Genomic DNA, 23,137 nt, shown 5'->3' on the forward strand with positions numbered 1-23,137 from the left:
TTCCTATGGCACCTTGTGGCATAAATCTGCTCTAAGGTGGAGAGTGGGCAGCCAACAATGCTCTCTGCTGCCTTAACAACCCTGCACAACCCCATCCTGTCCTGGGTAGTACAGCTTCCGTACCACACACATAAGCCATAAGTAAGCACGCTCTCAATGGCACAGTGATAGAAGGCAAGCAGCAGTTTCTGCGGAAGATGGTTTTTCCTTAGTATTCTCAAAAAGTACAGTCTCTGCTGCGCCTTCTTCACAAGCCCCCTTGTGTTGACACTCCAGGACAGATCCTCTTGTAATTCAATGCCCCAAAATCTGAACGTTGTTACCCTCTCCACACAGACCCCATCAATCAAAAGTGGCTGGACGTTGCTCTTCTGTCTCCTGAAGTCCACCACAAGCTCCTTTGTCTTCCTTGTATTTATGAGCAAGTTGTTAGCTCTGCACCACTCTGTCAGCCGCTCCACCTCATCTCTATAATCCGTTTCACCCTCCCTTTCAGGGATGAGCCCAATCACGGTTGTGTCATCTGCAAATTTAACAACCCTGTTATTAGGGTGAGTAGCGACACAATCGTACGTGTAGAGAATATAAAGGAGCGGACTGAGTACGCATCCCTGTGGTGTTCCTGTGTTAGTCTTAAGCATATTAGAGGTATAAGGGCCCAACCGAACCCTCTGGGGGCGGTCTGACAAAAAGTCCAATATCCACCCACAAAGTGATAACGGAAGCCGCAGATCTTCCAGTTTACACATCAGACGTTGTGGTAGAATGGTATTAAATGCCGAGCTGAAATCTTAAAAAAGCAGTCTGGCATAACCCCCCCCCCCCCCCGCTGCTCCAAATGTGCAAGGACGGCATGGAGGGCAATCGCAACAGCGTCCTCTGTTGATCTTTTCGTTTTATAAGCAAATTGGAATGTGTCCAGTCCCTCTGGTAGGCAGGCAATGACCAGCTTTTCAAAGCACTTCATGATTATAGGTGTGAGTGCTACTGGACGAAAATCATTCAGATCTTCCGGGTTAGATTTTTTTGCTATTGGAACGATAATAGAGGACTTTAGGCAGGATGGAACAATAGCCTGGGCTAGGGACCGATTTAAAATCCCAGTGAAAACTCCTGCTAGTTGATCTGCACAGTCTCTCAATACCCTTCCAGCTACCCCATCTGGCCCTGTGGCCTTCCTTGGGTTGATTCCCTTCAACACCTTCCTCATCTCTTCTTTTTCCACAGAGACTACTACATTCCTTTGTACTGATGATGGTAATGGTGGTGATGATGGCAAAGCCTTCACAGGGAGTGGTGGTGGTGTTGGTAACGCCTCAGCAGCTGTTGCTGCAGATGTTACTTCAAAACGGGCAAAAAGGGCATTCAAATCCTCTGCGAGGGATGCCCCTCCCTCGTCTGCCAGGGAGTCCTTGGATTTATACCCTGTTAATTCTTGTACACCTTGCCACACCTGCAAAAGGATGGTTTTGCAGTTGCTCATAGTGTCGGGGGTGTATTCTGGTGGCTGTTAACAGTTTGTATGGATTATTAGTACATATAACATTGTCTATTGGAGGTATAGCTAACCTGTGGTCTGCCAGATGTTACTGAGCTGCAGTTCCTGTTGGCTCCAGCCATCATGGCCAGTAATCAGGGATGATGGGAATTGTAGTTCTGCAGCATTGTGAGGGCCACGTGTCTGCTGCTCCTGAGTTAGAGGATTTTCCTGTCGTGTGATGCAGCAAAGTAATTTAAGATGACATGGGGCAAAAAAGCACAAGCATCCTGTACCTTTAATAACTGTGTATAAGATAGGATTTCAGCAGGTATACCCCTTTTTTTGCACTTGGCTAACCTACTAGTAGGGACGCGGGTGGCGCTGTGGGTTAAACCACAGAGCCTAGGGCTTGACGATCAGAAGGTCGGCGGTTTGAATCCCCGCGACGGGGTGAGCTCCCCTTGCTCTGTCCCTGCTCCTGCCAACCTAGCAGTTCGAAAGCACGTCAAAGTGCAAGTAGATAAATAGGTACCGCTCCGGCGGGAAGGTAAACACTGTTTCTGTGTGCTGTTCTTGTTCACCAGAAACGACTTAGTCATGCTGGCCACATGACCCGGAAGCTGTACGCCAGCTCCCTCAGCCAATAACGCGAGATGAGCGCCGCAACCCCAGAGTCGGTCACGACTGGACCTAATGGTCAGGGGTCCCTTTACCTTTACCTTTAACCTACTAGTACTTCACCTTGGTCTTCCAGCACAACAGTGGCTGTTAATAGACTCCATTGTCAGGCAACAGGGGGTCTTTTGCTTCTCTGTCACGGCTAAAATGGCCGCTGTTTCTTTAATGCGAATAAAGCTGGGTCAGCATGACTCAGCGGCTTGCAGCAGGTTGTATATATATAGTGAGAAATGTTAGTCTGAGACTTAGGCTGGTGTTTGGGTTGGTTGGTGCTGGTGTGTATAGTTCTTCAGTCGTGTTTTGCACAAAGACTTTTAAGAATAAAACTCTGCAAGGATATTCTCGTGGACTCTCTTATGCAGACAAGGGTCCGAGGACCAGGCTGAAGAGACAAAGGGAGGTCAGAACCCTTTCCTTCTTTTTTTTTTTTTTTTTTTTTGCTTTTTACAAACACTGACAGATTATGGGCCCAGTGTTTCTGAGCATGTGCAGAGTGCAAAACGACTGACAGCATCTCAGCAGGGAGCTGGTGAGTCCTGGTGGTGTACAAAGCCCGTGGCTGTGCGTTGGAGCAGTTGGTGGCAAGCTGTAACTGTCTGCAGCGACGCTGGAGCGGCTAGGATCTGAGGATCTGGAAAGCACTCAGCGTCAGCTACTGGAACAGTTTGAACTACTGGAGGACCACAGTAGGCGACTCACAGAGCGGCTACACCAGTTGCAGGGCCAGGCAGGACCTGAGGGTCAACAGAGGCAGCAGCTAGAAGCCGGTGAGTGCCAGCCAGGACCATCCAGTCGGACTCTAAAGAGAGAGTCAGGAGAGCTTGCTGGAGACCCCACAGAAGGGGCTCAGCAAGCACCAGCAGAGATGGCAGATTTCCAGTCTTCCCAAGTTGTAAATATTGGGGGAGGCATCCCTTTTGAACTTCTCTCAGAGAGCAACTGGCTGAGTTGGTCAATTAAAATGCAGCAGTTGTTAAGGAGAGATGGACTATGGGAATGTGTTGAAACTGAGGTTTTGAGGACTGACTCTGCTGAGAAAAAACGGCTAGATGAAAGGGCTCGTGCCCCAATTATGCTGTGTTTGAGCAACTGTCTGTTATTGCATGTAGCAAATGCCAGCATAGCGTTTGAGTGATGGAATTTATTAAGGGCAATGCATGTCAGAGAAACTGCTGGAACTATAATTTATCTGACCAGAAGGCTGTTCAGGACTGTTATGAAAGAAGGTGAGAGTTTGGCAACTCATCTTCAAACGCTGAAATCTCTGTTTCTTCAACTACAGCAGAGAGGTAAGCATTATGATGAGACTGACCAAACCTACATTATCCTTTCAAGTTTGCCTGAAAGCTGGTTGCCTGTGATTAACAGCACGGAGAGTATGCCTCCCCGAGATCTGACCCTTGAGTATGTGGTTGGAAGATTGACCGAAGAAGCAGAAAGAAGATCAGATAGACAGGCTGAACCCCAAGAACGGAGGAGTTACAGCCGAGGGGGCCAGCAGCAGAATCTGCCAATGGAGCAACGCCAAGGTTTGGACTTGGCCATGGCGGTGAGGAGGTGCTATAGATGCAACCAAGCCGGGCATCTCCAACGTCAATGCAGGGCAAGACTTCCAGGAGACGACGTGGAGCAGAGACAGCAATCGACGCAGAAACATAAGCAGAAGGGGTTCTCTTCAGGGAAGAAGAACACGCGTTCTGCTCAGTTTGTGTCTGCATTTTCTCGAGAGGAGAGAAAGATACCTCGAGGAACATGGTTGCTGGACTCTGGGAGTAGCAGGATTATCTGCAACAGTCGGGAGGACTTTAAGACCCTGGAGAAGCCAGCCGATGGAAAAGACTCAATCTATCTTGCTGATGGTCGTAGAAGCAAGATTGATGGCCAGGGAACATGTTTCCTGCAGCGCTTGAACACTACTCTACCAGAGACTCTGTTTGTCAGCAGTTTGGACTATAGTTTGCTGTCTGTAAGCTGTTTGATTAATGCAGGGTATAGTGTTAACTTCACACAGGATGGTTGTCTGATAAAGAATGGAACTCGGGTATGTGGCCATGCAAAGTTGGAAAATGGGTTATATGTAATGCAGGACAAGCCTGTTAAAGCAGCCCAGGTGGTTCAGGAAAATTTGCCAGTTCATAAGGGGTGTGTACATGAACTGCACAGAAAACTGGGTCACGCCAATTTCCATGTGCTTTCAGAGATGCAAAAGGTGTGCAAGAACCTAAAAGTAAATAGCTGTAACTGTTTCCTAGATTGCAATGTATGTAAAATGGCCAAATCTAAGAGGAAGCCTGTGGCTTCTAAAAGTGACAGAGTATCTAAAGAGGTTTTAGAACTTGTCCATTGTGACGTGATAGGCCCTTTTCCACAGAAGACTGAAGGGGGCGCCAGATATGCTTTTCAGGTAATAGATGATAAATCACGTTTTAGTTGGCTGTTTTTGTTAAAGCAGAAATCTGAGTGTTTCTCCACATTCAGAGAATGGGTTGCCCAAGCTGAAAAGCTCTTCGCTCGGCCTGTTGTGCAGCTGCAAACAGATAGGGGCGGAGAATTTCTGAACAAACAATTTGGGGCATGGTTGCGATGTAAGGGGATCACTCATCGTTTGACTAACCCTTATAGCCCTGCTGAAAATGGTCTGTGTGAAAGACGTGGGGCTGTAATACAGTCAGTAAAGGACTGCCTGCTAGTGGATGCAGGATTGGGTCACAACCATAGGCTGTGGGGTGAGGCTTTTCTGACAGCGAACTTTTTGATTAATAGAACCTGGTCTAGCTCTATAAAAGATATTCCTTATCGTGTGTTGTTTGGGAAAGAACCAGAGTGGACAATGCTCCATAACTGGGGTGCTTGGGCACATGTAAATACCCCCAAAGCTCAGCGCCAGAAAGGGGGCGCTAGAGCGCAGAAACTGCGGTTTGTGGGATATCAGTCCTATGGCAAAGGGTGGCGTTTCAATTTACGCCCAGGACGCTTGGTTCTGTCACGAAGCGCAGACTTTGCTGACCAGGACAGATGGACTGCGATCCATGCCAACCCAGATTGCCTACTGCCCCTGCAGGTAAGAGAAGAGGCTTCTTCTACGCCATTGGCAACACAGGAGCAGGATGAGGAGGAGGCACAGATTTCCCCAAAGGATGTGGCAATAGATAATACTTCTCTAGAGGAAGAGGAAGAAGAGCCAGAGATAAGGGGGGGAGAAGAAGTACTTGTGCCTAGGCGCTCCCAGCGTTTAAACAAGGGTGTACCTCCTCAGCGTTTGACCCTAGGAGGAGTGAGAGTATGCAATGTGAGTTGTGTGGAACCACAAAGTTATAATGAAGTCTTAGACTTACCCCCTGGAGAACATGCTTTGTGGCAACAAGCCATGAAAGAAGAAATGGACTCTTTTAAACGTAACAAAGTGTTTGAGGTTATAATGCCGCCACCTGGTGGCAGAGTGGTGTCATGCAAGTGGGTTTACAAAAGAAAAACCCTTGCATCTGGGGAACCACGTTTTCGAGCCAGATTAGTAGCCAGAGGGTTCACTCAAATTAAAGGGGAGAGTTATGATGAAGTGTTTTCTCCCACTGTAAAGAGTGAAACTTTTCGTTTAATGCTTTCCATTGCTGCTGTAAGACAACTAGCAGTGCACCATTTTGATGTTGATGCTGCATATCTGCATGCAAATTTAGACCATGAAGTGTTAATGAGACAACCCCCTGGGTTTGAAGAGGGGAATGGTGCAGTCTGGCGTTTGAAAAAAGCTGTTTATGGTCTCAAACAAAGTGGAAGGTGTTGGAACCAGTTTTTAAATGAAGCCCTTGTAAAAATTGGTTTTAAAAGGAGTGTGGCTGATCCATGCCTGTACACCAAGGGGACAGGCAACAAATATCTAATGCTCTTAGTCTTTGTTGATGATTTGCTTGTAGCAGGGAGTTCCACAGATGAGATCCAGAAGCTCACAAGTCAACTGGGGAAAAGGTTTAAGGTTAAAGCCTTAGGGCCTGTAAGTAGAAGTAAGGCAGGAAGCTGATGGAAGCTTCCTATTGAGCCAGAAAGAGAAAATTCTTCATTTGATAGAGCAGTTTGGCATGGAAAACTGTAAGCCAGTTCAGACTCCCATGACACCAGATTTCCCAAAGACAGTGTGTGATGATGAATTTGATCAGCCTGAGTTGTATCACTCAAAAATAGGATCACTGTTGTATTTAAGCCAGTGGTCAAGGCCAGACATTGCATGCGCTACAAATGTTCTGAGTCAACGTGTATCTAAACCCAGTACTGCTGATTGGTGTGCTTTGAAAAGGCTTATCAGATATCTAAAGGGGACATTAAATGTATGTTTGAAGATATCTAGTACACAAGACGAAAAACTAGAAGTATTTGTTGATGCGGACTGGGGAAGCTGTGTAGCTACCAGAAAATCTACAAGTGGAATGGTTATGATGTTTGCCAATTCCATAATTGGATGGAGGTCAAAGAAACAAGGATTTGTTGCGACCTCATCCTGTGAGGCAGAATATGGGAGCCTGTCGCTAGCATGCAATGAAATCATGTGGTTTATACAGATACTAAAAGATCTAGATTGTAAAGTAGATTTGCCTATCCAAGTGTATGAAGATAGCCAATCGTGCATTGCATTAGCGGGCTCGGAAATAATGAAATCCGCACCAAAACATATTGCTATCCGTCATGCGAATGTTAGAGATTGTGTACAGAATGGGGTAATCAAACTGGAGTATTGTCAGTCACAAGATAATATTGCTGATTTGTTTACCAAGCCTTTGCCAGCAACATGTCATAATGAATTGATGACAAAACTGGGTTTATGTATATAATGTATGTATGTATTGTTTCTGTTGGGGTTTTTCGCATTTAAGAAACAGAAGGGGTGTCACGGCTAAAATGGCCGCTGTTTCTTTAATGCGAATAAAGCTGGGTCAGCATGACTCAGCGGCCTGCAGCAGGTTGTATATATAAAGTGAGAAATGTTAGTTTGTGCTGAGGCTGGTGTTTGGGTTGGTTGGTTGGTTGGTTGGTTGGTTGGTTGGTTGGTTGGTTGGTTGGTTGGTGCTGGTGTGTATAGTTCTTCCGTCGTGTTTTGCACAAAGACTTTTAAGAATAAAACTCTGCAAGGATATTCTCGTGGACTCTTTTATGCAGACAAGGGTCCGAGGACCAGGCTGAAGAGACAAAGGGAGGTCAGAACCCTTTCCTTCTTTTTTTTGCTTTTTACAAACACTGACAGCGATTTCTTTTTGGCTTTAGCTGAACATTCAGCGTACCCAAAAGACAGCTTTTGCTGATTTCACAGAGGGAGAGATCAAGTTCATCCCGACGTACAAATTCGACTCTAAAACAGATCGCTGGGACTCCAGGTAAGCGCCTGCTTGGTAGTTGAAACTAATTTGAAACTAACTTTGGATTGTTTAAAAGAGGATACTATTGACTGTTACAAAGAGAAACTGTTTCCCCCTAGTGGAAGCCTTTGAAACTGGTTGATTTACAAGAGTTGGACTAGGGGAATTTCCAGCTGCAAGTTAAAAACCGTGAGACTCTGGGACTGACCTTGAATCTTTCAAATGTTATGGTAAATGGAAGAGGAAAAACAGACCAGTCAACTGTTGATAAAACATTAAGGTCTGGGAGGACTTGGTAACAACCCAGGAGAGGTCTAATATTAGGCCCTCCTGTTCTTTTTGTTGCTGTCTCTGTACTAGTACATTTGAAACTAAGAGGAATGTCGACAGAAGAGGCTTTGGTGGCTGCATTATATAAGATAAATGATTCATTGGATCAGCTTCACAGGAAAATGGACATGATAAATGCGAAAGTGGACGTTTCAATTGTTGAGGTTGACTTGAATGCAGGGAGTATGGACAATGCCAATACAGAAACCACCCAGAAATTGATACAAGAACCTATTTTGATATGGCAAGCTGTGGAGGAAGTCAAGGAAAAAGCTGTTGCTGTTGAAGGTACAGAAACACAACTGGAGAGAAAGAGAGCCCCAGCCCTACAGAGGCAATTTGATGAACATAAGTTGACGCTCGCTATGACTGAACTTAAGGAAAAACAGACGGATTTGAGGATTAGAGTTCATCTTTGGTGGACATGCCCAAGGATTAAGACACTCTGGGAGATGATTCATAACGAAATGAAAAAGGTATTTAAATATACCCTTTTGAAGAAACCAGAGGCCTTTCTTCTGGGCATGGTCGGTCAATTGGTGTTAAAGAAGGATAGAATTTGTCACATGTATGCAACAATAGCAGCAAGAATACTCATTGTGAAGTACTGGAAGACACAAGATTTAGCTATCCGGGAAGAATGGCAGATGAAGTTGATGGACTATATGGAATTGGCGGAAACGACTGGCAGAAATCTGAGACCAGGGAGAAGAGTCGGTGGAAGAAGACTGGAAAAAGTTTAAGACTATGTATAGAAATATTGCAAAAATAATGAATGTTAGAAAAATGTTGGAATGAAGTTATATGGTTTTAGTAGAAATGTTATAAGGAATTAAGTATAAATAGACTAATAGAGTATTAAAGGGAAAAATAAGATTAGAATATGTTAAGATAATTATAGGATAGAAAACAGAGGAAGATGGAAAGGAATTGCTGAAACAATTAATAGAAGTGGAATACAAAAAGGGAGGTGTGAGGAGGTCGTGGAAATATGGGAATGAAAGTGAAGACATTGAAATTGTTTTGTGCTTTAAATGGTTTGCGTCTTGTTTTGTTAATCTAATCTTTTTTCTCTTTTTCTTCTTTGCTTTTTCTTTTCCTTTTTTGTTTTTTTCTGTTTTATTGTGTGTAAATGGTTGGAAAATCAATTAATATTATTTTTTTTTAAAAAAGATAGTTGAGCCTTTGTAAGTAAGTCCTCTCAATCATTCTTCTGCAAGGCTTGTTTGTTTTTCCTAGTCTGCTGAGATGCTAGTAGTGTCCTGCCTTTCCATCCTCCTGAGCAGGCTAGTAAAACATATATTTTAAAAATGGTTTTCTGCTAAGCAAGCTGTTGGAAGAGGGCTAGAGTTGAGGGCTGGATGGACTTCCTTTCCTCTGCAGCCAGAATGGACACCAAGCCACGGAGGAAGAGAGAGATCCAGCTCTCCTGAGGCATCTGATCAAGGCTTGTCATGCCAGGCATAAAGCAGCTGGCTAAGTACTTTGGCAGATGTTTATCTCCTTGAACAGCCCCCCCCCCCCCGATTTATAACAGGAGACACGTTTCTTATAGTTGTAAAAGGAAATTACAGGCTGGGAGCAAAAGGTCATATTGACCATACAAATTACAGAATACAATCAAGCTGCAAAAACACTAATTAAGAGTTGGTAAATAGTGAAATTTATTGTTTAACAGAAAATACCATGGGCCTCCCATCAGACTCGAGCCACATCTTCCTAAGGTTAAAGGGCAAGAGCTAATAGAAACAGCAGCTGGCTTGAAAGGGGGGTGTAAATTTAAGGGGTTGCTTTTGGAAACTGTTTTTACTAAGTTCCTTTTTACTTTGAAAAGGCCTTTTCTTCTAAAAATCTATATATGTTATGTATGAAATATATTGGCTTAAATGTAATTATGCAAAGGATTTAGAAAGTAAGAAATGTTAGATTCTTATGTTAGATTCTTATTTCATTGATGGTGTGTGAGAAGGTGAACCCAAGATCTCTGTTTAAGACAAAAATTAAAACCATGAGCCATCTGTTTTAGCCATCTGTTTTGGAGTGAAAGGGCAATAGGGCAATAGGGCAAAGATGATCTGGTAATTAAGGTGCCTGGTCGAGGCAAATGTAAGATATATGGCTACTTGTCTGCCATTTATGGATAGAAGGAAATATAGCTCTTTGTCTCCCATAAAAGGTAATAGGAAATGGGTCTATCTTTTATGATTGGTTCTAGCAAACAGCCAATAGGAATTTCAACCAGGCTGATTGGACAGAGGCAGCCAAAGGAGGAGCAAGGGGGCTTGGCTGAGGAAATATAAGTGCTGGCCATCAGGGCTGGAGTGGGCAGAGCTTTGGTATTCATATACCACTGTGTCTCTCATTTATTTGTCTGACAAATAAATTATTATTTTAATTTCTCTATTGCTGCGTTGAATATTTCATTCCAGCTAAGCGTTAACCACAAGCAGGGTGCTACACTCCTTCACCTGCTCACTTTGCTTGCATGGAATTCCTGGTTGCCAAAGGCTGCTAGGCGAGTTGTGAAATGCAAGGCTGTGATATGTTGTCTTCCTCAAGCCATCCCTGCTCAAAGTCTCTGGAAATGTTTTGGCTCCTTTTCCACAAGCAGCCTTTCCCCCACATTTGTCCTGATAACCAGCATCCTCTGTTTCATGGCGTGTATAAGCAGAGAATCCTGTTTGTGTCAAGGAAGTCTGGGAAGTAGACTTGGTGCTCTCTCAAGATGAGTCTGCCAGGGCATAAGAACATGAGAGCAGCCCTGCTGGATCAGGCCATTGGTCCATCTGGCCCAGCATCCTGTTCTCACATTGGCCAATGAGATGCCTCTTGGGGAGCCCACAAACAGGACCTGAGTGCAACAGCACGCTCCCCTCCTCCAAGCCATACTGCTTCTCTTGGTGGAGTATGTTCTGTGGCCATTATGGCTAGTAGCCATTGAGCCTCACCATCCAGGATTTGGCATATTCTTGTGGTTCTGGACAACTGTCAGAAGCCACCTAGGCCTGCTAGTTTAATTGCTCTTGCTGTGGTAATGGGGAAATCAAAAGGACAGGCGGAACATGTAGTGACGAAGCCGGAAAAGGGCAGGCTCCTTTGGGCAGCATTTCAGGTGCCAGAAAGGGTCTTTTGGATCACTGAAAAAATAGTTCCTGTTACAGATAGGTAGCCGTGTTGGTCTGCCATAGTCAAAATAAAAAAATCCTTCCAGCAGCACCTTTAAGACCAACTAAGTTAGTTCTTGGTATGAGCTTTCGTGTGCAAGCACACTTCTTCTTGCACACGAAAGCTCATACCAAGAACTAACTTAGTTGGTCTTAAAGGTGCTACTGGAAGGATTTTTTTATTTTGAAAAAATAGTGTCTGAACAAGAATAACGGGGCCCCTTGCTTTGGGGAAGGATCATCATTTGGTGGTGTGCCATATGCTTTGTATGCAGAGTCTCAAGTTGAAAGGCACCGCCACCTGAAAAAGGATTGGGCCACAGAGAGCTGCTGCCAGCCAGAGTAGACTTAATTAATTGTGGGGTTGGAAGGGATCACGAGGGTCATCTAGTCCAACCCCCTGCAATGTAGGAATCCAAACTGGGGGAGGTCAGAAATTCATTCTGACCTGGTAGAAGGCAGCTTTTGCTTTCCTAACAACTCTCTCCATGAGGCAAAATGCCTGCACACCTGCAAGGTCCGCCCCTTCAGAAGTTGGACTCCCAAGCCCCATCATCTCCAGCTCTTGACCGGGTTCAAGATCACACGCCATGTGTGAAGCCAAAGTTTGACTGTGTGAGCCTTGTGTGTTGCCTCAGCCAGTCCAACAGTCCTGGTGTCTCTCCTGTCTCCTTGCAGTGGGAAGTGCCGTGTGCCAGCATGGTGTGAGCCAATCCTCTGGAGAGGAGGCAGCGTGAATCAGCTCAGCTACCGAAGCCACATGGAATTGAAAAGGAGCGACCACAAGCCCGTCAGCTCCCTCTTCCTCACAGGGGTAACACCTGCCCTGGCCAGGGCTATCGTCTATTCAGGGTTTTTAGTTGCCTGCTATGTGGCACCTCCTCGAATCTGGGCAGGCCCTGACCAACAACCAGGCCCCTTTCCACAGAGCTCCTCCTTGGCCAATGACTTCCGGTGCAAGGAGTGGGCAGGTTCTGGCTCTGTTAAATCCCTAGGCTTCCATTCTCCACTGTTCTGAGTACACGCTGCTCCTGCAGGCATGGCAGACCACATGGGCTGAACTGTATACCTTAACCGTTGGCTCCATTCATGCAATGGAGCTTCTGTGGTACTTGGCTTGGAGCATTTGGCTTCAGCCCATTGGGTCTGGAAGTCACAGCCGCTGCCATCCTGGGGAAGCTCTCAGAGTTACAGTACTTGCCTCTTTCAGGGCTGGGAACAGGGGGGTGCATCAGGCCTTTCTGCTCTTAACTCATGCCCCCCCCTTCAGTCCATAGCCCCAACAAATGTGCTCTGCCCCCCCCCATAGGTGAAGGTTGTGGCTGACCGACGGTACCAGAAAGTGTTTGAAGATATTGTTCAGTTGATGGACAGGATGGAGAACGAATTCCTTCCCTCCCTGGAGGGAGGTAAAGACGAATAGGATCCTCTCCAACCCCTTAAAGAGGGTTTGCTGCAAAAAGACCAGGGGGGAAAGAAGCCCTTGGCCCATCTAGCTCAGTCTTGAGCAGTTCCCCAGGATTTCCGGGGGATCTCTCCCAGCCCTACCTGGAGATGCTGGGGATAGAACCTGGGACCTTTGCATGCAAGGCAGATGCCCTTCCACTGAGCGGCAGCCTCTTCCTCTTCCTCGCAGGCAAAGACTCCAGGGGTAGCCAGCGTGGTGCCCTCCAGATGCTGGACTACAACTCCCATCATCCCCAGCCAACATGGCCAGTGGCAAGTGCAGCAAGATCTGGAGAGCCCCACGTGGACCTGTTGCATGTGCAGTCCCCTAAATGAGAGCCCGGGGCCAAGGACAAACTTCCCCCTGGAGCACGTTTCCTTGCCTCTGCTGAAGGCAAGCACTCTCTTTCCTCCCCCCCCCTTTTTGCTCTGCAGTTTCCGTTTGAGAATGTGAAGTTCCGGTAGCTGCAGAAGGAGAAGTTCCAGATCACAAACAACGGGCAGGTCACCCTCCACTTCTCCTTTATCCCCAAGCTCAGTGACAACCAGTATTGTAAGCCATGGCTTCGCACTGAGCCCTGCGAGGGATACTTGGAGCCCAGCGCGTCTCTCTCTGGAATCAGAGAACTGTAGAGTTGGAAAGGGACCCCAAGGGTCATCTAGGGAAGTCCTTGGTTTCCTTTTCATCCCCCCTTTTCCCCTCCTCTTCCCAACCCTCCTCCCTCAAACCTTGGGAGTTTGGTAGAGCAGGGGAGGCTTAACATTTGTGGGCTGCAGAGACTTCCGGGTTGGTGCCATCGGTAATGGCGGATTCCCTCTGAGTTTCTGAGGGACCAGCTCGGTGGGATCGGGTCTGACCCCTGCGGCGAAGTGGGGACCCTTCAAAAATCACAGGCGGGTGAAGCCTGTGAACGTGGGGACTTGGCGGGCACCTTTTGCGCCCCCCCAAACTGCGAAGGGACCCTTTTATGGGCTCCGGAGCGAGACGGGGTGAGCGGCGCGGTGCTGAGAGTCGACTGCTTCTTCCGCGGAGTGAAGCCGCACAGCCGTTATCGGAGAGCGCTGACTTTTTCCTGGGACAATTTGACTTCGAAAGCAACTACCCGTGAGTAGGATAAAATTGGATTTAAAGGGAAAAATAACTTAATTCGGCACCGAAGCGGGAAGGTATAAACAGGAAGTCCGCCTTCCTTTCTTGTAAACAGATCAAAGCAAAGAGACTGTAAGTGGAAACTTTGAAAGAGACTGTAAACAGATCAAAGCAAAGAGACTGTAAGCGGAAACGTTTGAAAAAAGACTTAAATCCTAACATCAGAAAAGCGATCTCCCCTCCGGATTGCAGGAGAGGAGGGGGGAAAGGTTTGAACTGTATTTATCTGCAAAAAAAAAAAAAGAGGGAAAGGAAGCTAAAATCCACCGCTTAGAACCTGGGAACGGACTGCCCTGAGACAAGGAATGCCGCTCTGTGAAAAGCACTATCGGTAAACAGAGTACTTTTGACAGCTAACTCTGCAAGAGAGATACAGTGTTTCTGGACTTCTCCTGGCTTTAAAGTAACTGATTAAGTGCAATTGAAACTGTTGTTTTCTTGTGAATTGGGGGATTTATAAGGACTACTTTTTTTAAAAAAAGTTGCAAGCTTTGACTGTTACTGTGTCCCCCTAGAGGAGGTTTGACATTGCTACAATAACAACTGGGCTAGGGGAATTTTCCATTTCAAAACAAATTCTAGCCGTGGGATTGACCTTGGACTTCTATGAGAGTGTTATGGCAGATGGAAGAGGAAAGTTAGAGTTGATTCAGGAAGAAACTACTAGGTCTGGCAGACCCTATCGGACAGATACTGCGTCGCAGCGAAGAGCTTCAACATCTGGTCCTTCTGGACCATCTGGATTATCAGGGGCTGCACCCCCAGAAGTTAAACCAAAAGTAATGTTGTCTGAAGACATTTTGGCCCTGGCACTAGGAAAAATTAATGAATCTTTGGAAAATTTAACTAAACAAGTAGCTGAAACAAATAAACAAGTAGCCGAAGCATCAGTTAAAATTGACCAAAATACTACAAGTATTAATAATTTGGGACAGAAGGTGAATACCAATACAGAGACTATTGAGAAATTGTTACAGGAATCTGCTTTGACCCGAAAGACAGCCGAAGAAGCAAAAGACATAGCAACTGCTACTCAAGAGAAGATACCACCGATATATAGGCAACTCGAGGACCACGGTTTGACGTTGTCTATGATTGAATTGAAGGAGAAACAAAGAAATTTGAGAATCAGGGCTGTACCAGAACTTGAGAAAGATAACTTGACTGACTTTCTTACGCAGGAATTTGCAGACTTCTGGCAACAGGATTTGGGGAAGGAAGAATTTAAGATAGTGAGCGCATTTAGACTTGGAAGAGGAGGAAGGAAGAACAAGGTGAGAGACTGTTTGATTACCCTTCGAACAAAAGAGGAGAGAGACAAAATCTTGAATCTGCATTACCAAAAGACTCTGGAAATATATGAGTCAAGTGTGGAGATATTTAAGGACATTCCAAAACATCTTTTGGACTTAAGGCTTAATTACGGAGATCTGGTTGCCCTGCTGAGAAGTAAGAGAATCATCTTTAGGTGGGAATTCCCTCAAGGCCTGTCCTTTAAATATAAAGGAAGAAAGATAAAAATAAGATCAGTCAATGACAAAGATAGATTCTTGAAAGACCACGGAGAAGACCTACAGAAAGAAGTGGAATCTGGAGAAGAGCCAAAAGCACTGGAAAGAGGAATACTAGATATAGCAAACTTATCTTTTGGATTGCATGGTTCAGAGAAAGTGACACCACCAACAGAACAAGAACAAACACTTGGCGCAGTTGGAGGTAAAGAGAAGTAACCCCATCATGGCTCTGCAACTATTAAGTTGGAATTGTAATGGCCTCAACTCTCCTCAGAAAAGGAAAAGTGTTTTTCATTTACTAAAAAAGGAACAATTGGACTTGATTTGCCTACAGGAAACACACGTGATAAGGCTACGTAGGAAAGTATTGATCAACAAGAGATTGGGACAGGAGTTTATTTCATCTGACAAAGTTAAAAAAAGAGGAGTAGTGATTTATGCAAAGGAGAGACTATCACCGAAATTCATTTTTAAAGACAATCAAGGAAGATTTGTGGCAATTGAAATTCAAATTCAAGGAGAGAATTTTTTGATAGTAGGAATTTATGCACCGAATGAGGGGAAATCTGAATTCTTTAAAAAGTTGCATGAGACCTTAATGGACTATTTGGATTACAATCTGATCTTGATGGGGGATATGAATGGAGTAGTATCTACAAATATGGATAAGGCACAAAGACAGGTAGTCACCAAGGATGGTAGACTACCGAAAACATTTTTCGAGATGACAGACAACTTGGACTTAGTCGATACTTGGAGAACAAAGAATCCGTTGGGAAGAGAGGGAACCTTCTTTTCTGAAGCCAAGATGACATGGACTAGAATTGACCAAATATGGATAACTAGAGGAATGGCACCAAAGATAAAGAAAGTGGAAATTTGTCCAAAAACCTGCTCCGACCACAATGCTGTAAGGATGGAGATGAAACTAATATCAACTGGCTCCTTCAGATGGAGGATGAATGACACCTTATTCAGAGATGAAGAAGTGTATAAAAAGGCCCAAAAAACCTTGAGAGACTATTTTGAAATAAATATGAACACTAATGTTGAAAAAAGAGTAATCCGGGATGCAAGCAAAGCGGTCATGAGAGGGTTCTGATGCAACAGAATGCAATAAAGAAGAGAAGCCAAAATGAGAAGAAAGATAAAATTTTGGAGAAAATAAAAGAAAGTGAGAAGAAATTGAGAGCAAAACCAAAGTCGCAGGAGATTTTGAGAGAAATAAAGTTATATCAAGTACAATATATGGAAATGATGAATCAGGAAATAGAATGGAAAATTAAACAAATGAGACAAAAAACATTTGAATCAGCTAATAAATGTGGGAAATTGCTGGCTTGGCAAATGAAAAAAAGACAAAAAATAAATATTATTACAAATTTAGAAGTGGAAGGAAAGAATATACACAACCCAAATGAGATTAGAAACTGTTTCCAGAGGTACTTTAAACAATTATACATACAAGGGCCACAGAAAGAAATGGACATAGATCAATTTCTGAAGATAAATGGATTACAAAAAATCTCTCAAGAAAGTAAATTAATGTTGAATTATAAAATATCTGAACAGGAAGTAGAAGGTGCCATTCAAAATATGCAATTGGGCAAATCTCCAGGACCGGATGGGCTGACTTCTAGATACTATAGATCCTTGAAAGAGTGGTTAGTACAACCTTTAAAGGAAGTCTGCAATGAAATATTGGAAGGGAAAAGGGCACCAGAGTCGTGGAAAGAAGCGTATATTACACTTATACCGAAAACAGAGACTGAAAAGACTCAGCTTAAGAACTACCGCCCCATATCATTACTTAATGTGGATTACAAAATTTTTGCAGACATTTTGGCCAAGAGATTGAAAAAAGTGTTGATGGAAGAGATTCATAAAGACCAAGCGGGCTTTCTCCCGGGAAGACACTTGTCTGACAATTTGAGGAATATAATTGATATTTTGGAAAAACTAGAAGTGAACATAAATACTAAAGCAGTTTTGATATCTGTGGACACGGAGAAAGCTTTTGATAATATCTCTTGGAGTTTTATGAAGAAGAACCTACAGGGGATGGGGGTAGGCCAAGGCTTTGAAAACGGTACAAGTGCAATTTATTCAGAACAAAAGGCTAAACTAATTGTAAATAATGTGGTGACGGAAGAATTTAAGATAGAAAAAGGGACACGACAAGGTTGCCCAATTTCCCCATTGCTTTTTATTTCGGTCCTGGAGGTTTTGCTGAATATGATTAGAATGGACCAGTTAGTTAAAGGTATACAAGTCGGAGCCAAACAGTACAAATTGAGAGCATTTGCAGATGACTTAGTATTGACGTTACAGGAGCCAGAATCTAGTACCAAAAGGGTTTTAGAACTGATTCAAGAATTTGGTCAGGTTGCAGGATTTAAACTGGATAAGTTAAAAACCAAGGTTTTAGAGAAAAATTTAACACTGAGAGAGAGAGAGAGGTTTCAGAATGAGACAGGTTTAACAGTGGTTAAGAAAGTGAAATACCTGGGGATTAACATGACAGCTAAAAATGGGAATCTATTTAAAGACAACTATGAAAAATGCTGGGCTGAAGTGAAAAAAGATTTAGAAATTTGGTCAAATTTGAAGCTTTCACTGCTGGGTCGTATTGCTGCGATAAAAATGAATGTATTGCCTAGAATGTTGTTTTTGTTTCAAACATTGCAAATTGTGGACAAAATGGATTGCTTCAAGAAGTGGCAGAGAGACATTTCTAGATTTGTCTGGCAGGGCAAGAAGCCCAGAATAAAATTTAAGATATTAACTGATGCAAAGGAAAGGGGTGGATTTGCCCTGCCAGACTTTAAACTTTATTATGAATCAGCAACTTTCTGCTGGTTGAAAGAATGGCTGCTTCTTGAAAATACAGACATTTTGGATTTAGAAGGTTTTAACAACGTATTTGGATGGCATGCATATCTGTGGTATGATAAGGTCAAAGCACATAAAGCATTTAAGAATCATATTGTCAGGAAAGCATTGTTTAATGTCTGGATAAGATATAATGATTTATTGGAAAACAAAACCCCAAGGTGGTTGTCACCGATGGAAGCAAAAGCACAGAAAAAGCTCAATATGGAGGCCAAGTGGCCGAAATATTGGGAAATTCTGGAACAAGAGGGAGATAGATTGAAATTGCAGAGTTTTGAGAAACTAAAAAACAAAGTGCGAGATTGGCTTCATTATTATCAGATAATGGAGGCATATAATTCGGACAAGAAAATTGGTTTCCAGGTGGAAAAATCAAAATTAGAAACAGAACTGTTAGAACCCAAAACTAAGATTTTCTCAAAGATGTATAACTTGCTGTTGAAATGGAATACTCAGGATGAAACGGTGAAATCTGCTATGATTAAATGGGCACAAGATGTTGGACATAACATAATGATGGCTGACTGGGAACAGTTATGGACCACAGGTATGAAGTTTACGGCATGCAATGCCTTAAGAGAGAATATTATGAAAATGATATACAGGTGGTACATGACCCCAGTCAAGCTTGCAAAAATCTATCATTTGCCCGATAATAAATGCTGGAAATGTAAAGAAACTGAAGGTACATTCTTTCACCTTTGGTGGACGTGCCCAAGGATTAAGGCTTTCTGGGAGATGATCTATAGTGAATTGAAAAAGGTATTTAAATATACCTTCTTGAAGAAACCAGAGGCCTTTCTCCTGGGCATAGTCGGCCAATTGGTGCCAAAGAAGGATAGAACTTTTTTTATGTATGCCACAACAGCAGCAAGAATGCTCATTGCAAAGTATTGGAAGACACAAGATCTACCCACTCTGGAAGAATGGCAGATGAAGGTGATGGACTATATGGAACTGGCGGAAATGACTGGCAGAATCCGAGACCAGGGAGAAGAGTCGGTGGAAGAAGATTGGAAGAAATTCAAAGACTATCTACAGAAATATTGTAAAATTAATGAATGTTAGAATGATGTTGGATAGAAATTAAGTGGTTTTCAGCTGTAATACTATAAGGGAGTATGAAAAATGGATTATTAATAGGTAAAAATTTAACGTTACAATATTTTAAGATTAAAGACTAGGATAAACAAAGAGGGTAAGGATTTGCTGAACCAACAAACCGAACTGGAATACAAAAAAGGGAGGCGTGAGGAGGTCCGGGAAACAAGCTAATGAAAAATAAGTAATGGAAAGATTGAGTTGTTTTTAACCATTTTTATTTTGTATTTTCTTCTTTTTTTATTTTTATTTTGTAATATTTTGAAAATCTCAATAAATATCTTATAAAAAAACAACATTTGTGGGCTGCATTGCCCCATGCTCAAGCCTCCAAGGGCCACACGTCACAGCAGCTGAGCCCAAAGTGTAAAAGTATGTGTGACCAGCTTTAAACACACACACACACAAATGAATTGAAGCAAAACAATGCTGGAGGGTCCCAAAAAACCTTTTGGCATCGCAGGGAACCAGTGAGAGCAGTGGGTCCAAAAATTACTTCTTAAAAAAAAAATGCGTATTTTTATGTTGTGGAGGCACAAAAATATCTTGGGGAACATATAGAACTAGCCAAACTTTTAAAAACTCAATGAAATGTAAACTAAAAAAGAAAGTTACATTGGGGCGCAAAAATCCTTTAGGAGACAAATAAATGCTTTCCCTTTTTATATTCTTTTGTTAGGGTCACTTTCTCTCACCCCCCAGTATCCTGTCACCATCTTCTGTGCAGCTGCTGCTTTGGAGGACTAGAGAGGAAAGTGGGGTGGGGGTGGGAACTGAGTCGCTTCTTTTCCTAATTCTTGAAGTTAAGGTTTTCCCCATACACCTGTGAGAACAGGAGGCTGTACTAGATGGGCCATTGGCCTGATCCAGCAGCCTCCTATTGTGTCCTTCTGTTCAATTATTCACCGTCTTAACTTTTAATTTACAGACAAGCCAACTTGGCTGTGCCAAAGAGTGTATCTACCTGACCTCCTCCCGTTTTAGGTGAGACGGTGGACATTTCCCTGGATGTGTACGTCAGCAAGGAAGAGAAGATTGAGGCTATCTTTGTCCTTCACCTTGACCGTGGCAAGGACTATTTCCTCACCATCAGTGGGAGCTACCTACCAAGCTGCTTCAGGACCTCCTTGGAAGCCTTGTGCTGGATGAGGCAGCCGATTGGCAAAGTTTCCGTCACCAGACTTATTGACCTGGTAGGGAAAGGGGTTGATTTACCTGGCAGGTTCATCTGCTGGATGTCTACCCTTCCCACTCTGCTTGCCTGCTTGAAAAACAGCTGCTCTTCCACTCAGCAATGTGGGGGCTGGGGGTCCTCCGCTGCATTCAGCTTCTGTAGCTGTGCACCTGCTTCCTGTGTGCTGTTCATGCCCTTTGTTTGCCTTGACTGAGTCATCCCAGGTTCTGGTCCTCCCACCTGCCCTTTCGCAGGGCCACTGAACCCTGTGCATTTCCCTGCCATCTGCCCAGATACTGTTCAGCCAACGGGCTGTTTCTTTCTCTTCTCAGGGCCTGTGCCATTAACACCCTTGGTTGTCTTTTGCTCTTGCCTTCCTCCTCTGATCTCGGGGAGAAGACAGCTTCCTAGAAAAGGTAACAGTTGGTTTGCTATCCTCTAGATGTTCTTCTGGCGGGCTCAAATCAGGTACAGGCAACGCCCCGTTTACACGGGGGTTGCGTTCCGAGGTACCGTGCGTTTAAATGAAATTGCGTATATTGGGGACAGCATTGGAAAAGCCTGCAAACACCCTCTAAACTTCCGGAAACCCTTTAGAAAGGCCTTTTGAAAACCAGCAGCACTTGCCAGCCTCCCTGCAAAACTCCTTGCTCCAACTCTCCACAGGCCTGAAAGGTCGGTGCCAAAGCTCCTGGGAGGGAGTCGAGATGCTGTTTCCATGCCGCTTTGCCGCTTTAGTGCTCTTGGGGGGGACATTTTTGCCCCTTCAAGTGCCCCTTCCAGTGTGCATGTGCCTCGAAGGCACATAAATGGAGTTGCCCTTGTCAACGATCAGCAGCTGCTCCATGCAGTGGCAGCTGGTCCCTTAGGGCAAACCAGGCACTACCCCACCAACCTGACTTTCCTCTCAGGCAACCCACACCTGCCTGCCTTCTGACTCAAATCCAGTCCAGGTGGTGGCTCTAGCTCTCTGCTTTGGTCTCTTCCCTAGTCTCAACGTGGCCCTTGTAGAACTCGGCAGAGGAGAATGGAGACGAAACCAGAATTTGCCATCACTGCTTGTCACTGATTTTGCGCTGCTTGACTCTGGGTCCGCTTGCGGATTGGCAGCACGGGAGGCAGAAAGCCCAGTCTCATGATGCAGGCGCCAGCCCCCTCTGGCCCCAAGAGCCAGTTTTCTCCTTGTCTCTGTGCTCAGCAACTGCTGCACAGGCTATACCACTCTGGCTTACTCTTACCACCTGAGCACTGGCATTTGGGAAGCAGTAGTGGCTGCTTTGGGGTGGCTCAGGGAAATGTCACTCCTCTCGAAATCAGATCTACTTGGGTGTATTATCCTAGCCACAAGGAGACAGTGGTGACTGTCAATTTGGACAGCTGTAGACATTTAGAACCATGGAGGATATGTTTATCAGTGGCTACCGGTCAAGGCTATTTCTTGCCACTATTATCAGAAACCACATGCTTTTGATTACCAGTTTCTGGGGAACATGATAGACAGAGTGCTATTGTCCCCGTGTCCCTATGGACTCCCAAGGGCATGTGGTTGGCCATTGTGGGAACAAAATGCTGATCTAACCCAGCAAGGCTCCTGTGTTCTTTAGCATGCACCAGCTACTCTTGCACTAAGACTCTGATACAGTATGTGTCATTCCCCACACCAATACACACACTCTCTCTCTCTCAAGACAGGAGCGGGGAGTATTGGGGGGGGGGGGATGAACTGGGTCCTAATCAACAGCTGCCCTGGGGATGAGGGGGTCAAATTCTCCATCCTTGCCAGCTCCTTTGAGTGATGGGCTGCTTGCCATTGCTGTGCTCCTAAAGCTCTCTTGCTCCCCCCTCCTCTCTTTCTCTTTCTCTTGAATGTGGTAGCTTGAGATAGAACTAACCACCCTGAACATTTCTGGAGAGGAAGATGGGAAGGAGGCCGGAGGCATGGTTCACCAGCTGCTGTGTGCTGCATTGCCCAGACAAAGTCGTGGGCTGGGGCTCCAGCTGTTGCTCAGTTTCTACCACTGCCTCTGCAACGTGCTCTAGACAAGGGGTGGTGAACATGTGACCCCATCATCTCATCATGCTGGCTGGGGCTGCAGCCCATCAACCTATGAAGGCCCATCCATGTTCTGTTGCTGTTTTTGTTACTTATTTCCTGCCCTTCACCCTAAGGTCCCAGGGCAGGTTCCAGCAATTTAAATAAAATGTTAGCCAAACCTCATGTCCACAGCTGCGTATTCAGTAAGCTTTGGGGTGAACTGCACATCCGGAGTGGGAGGATTACGAGCTGCATATTAATAGGGGGAGGGGGAGCTTGGATTTGGGGTGCGAGCAATTTGTTTTTTGTTTTCCCACTTGAGATGCTTGCTGTGGCTAGGGCCGGGCAATATGTCAATATAGATATATTTTGAAATCAGCTTGAAGTCTAGATAGTGAGACTGGTTTCATAATTTCTGACCTGGCAATATATTGCGAATCATGATGTGTGTGTGTACTATGCAAAAAACACCATGTGGGGGGAAACTGTGAAGCCAGACAATGCTTCTCAAGATTCCTGCAGCCCCTGTGGACTCTGCCGGTTCAGCTTTCCCCTGCCCTCCTGCAGGGGGCAGCAAAAATCACAATGCGGGGGAAACCGTGAAGCCAGCCAATGCCTCTACATAGCTCCATCTTATTTCAGACATCGCGATATATTGGTGTATTGCAGTGTTTAGCTAGTGCTATATCACCGTGTTGAAAGCCAGCTATCGCCCAGCCCTAGTTGTGGCCTCAGAGGGCAAGACTTGTCCACCCAGCTGGAGCAAGGAAAGAATGCATACAGGCACACATTCTGTCAGGCTCTCATGCCAGTCCCGCTTGTCATTGGACC

The 23,137-nt window shown here is 44.7% G+C and overlaps 1 pseudogene across 1 annotated transcript in view; it reads left to right on the forward strand.

Moving 5' to 3' along the window:
- LOC308467621 (inositol polyphosphate 5-phosphatase OCRL-like) overlaps positions 1–23,137 on the forward strand; it is a 34,173-nt pseudogene that overhangs the window by 8,375 nt on the left and 2,661 nt on the right. The window contains exons 6-10 of the transcript in view: positions 7,409–7,518; positions 11,673–11,808; positions 12,304–12,393; positions 12,888–13,041; positions 20,082–20,290. The product of the transcript in view is annotated as an inositol polyphosphate 5-phosphatase OCRL-like (transcript). The remainder of the gene's footprint in view (positions 1–7,408; positions 7,519–11,672; positions 11,809–12,303; positions 12,394–12,887; positions 13,042–20,081; positions 20,291–23,137) is intronic.

The sequence above is a fragment of the Podarcis pityusensis genome (assembly GCF_964106645.2).
Source record: "Podarcis pityusensis genome assembly, chromosome: W".
NCBI lineage: Eukaryota > Metazoa > Chordata > Lepidosauria > Squamata > Lacertidae > Podarcis > Podarcis pityusensis.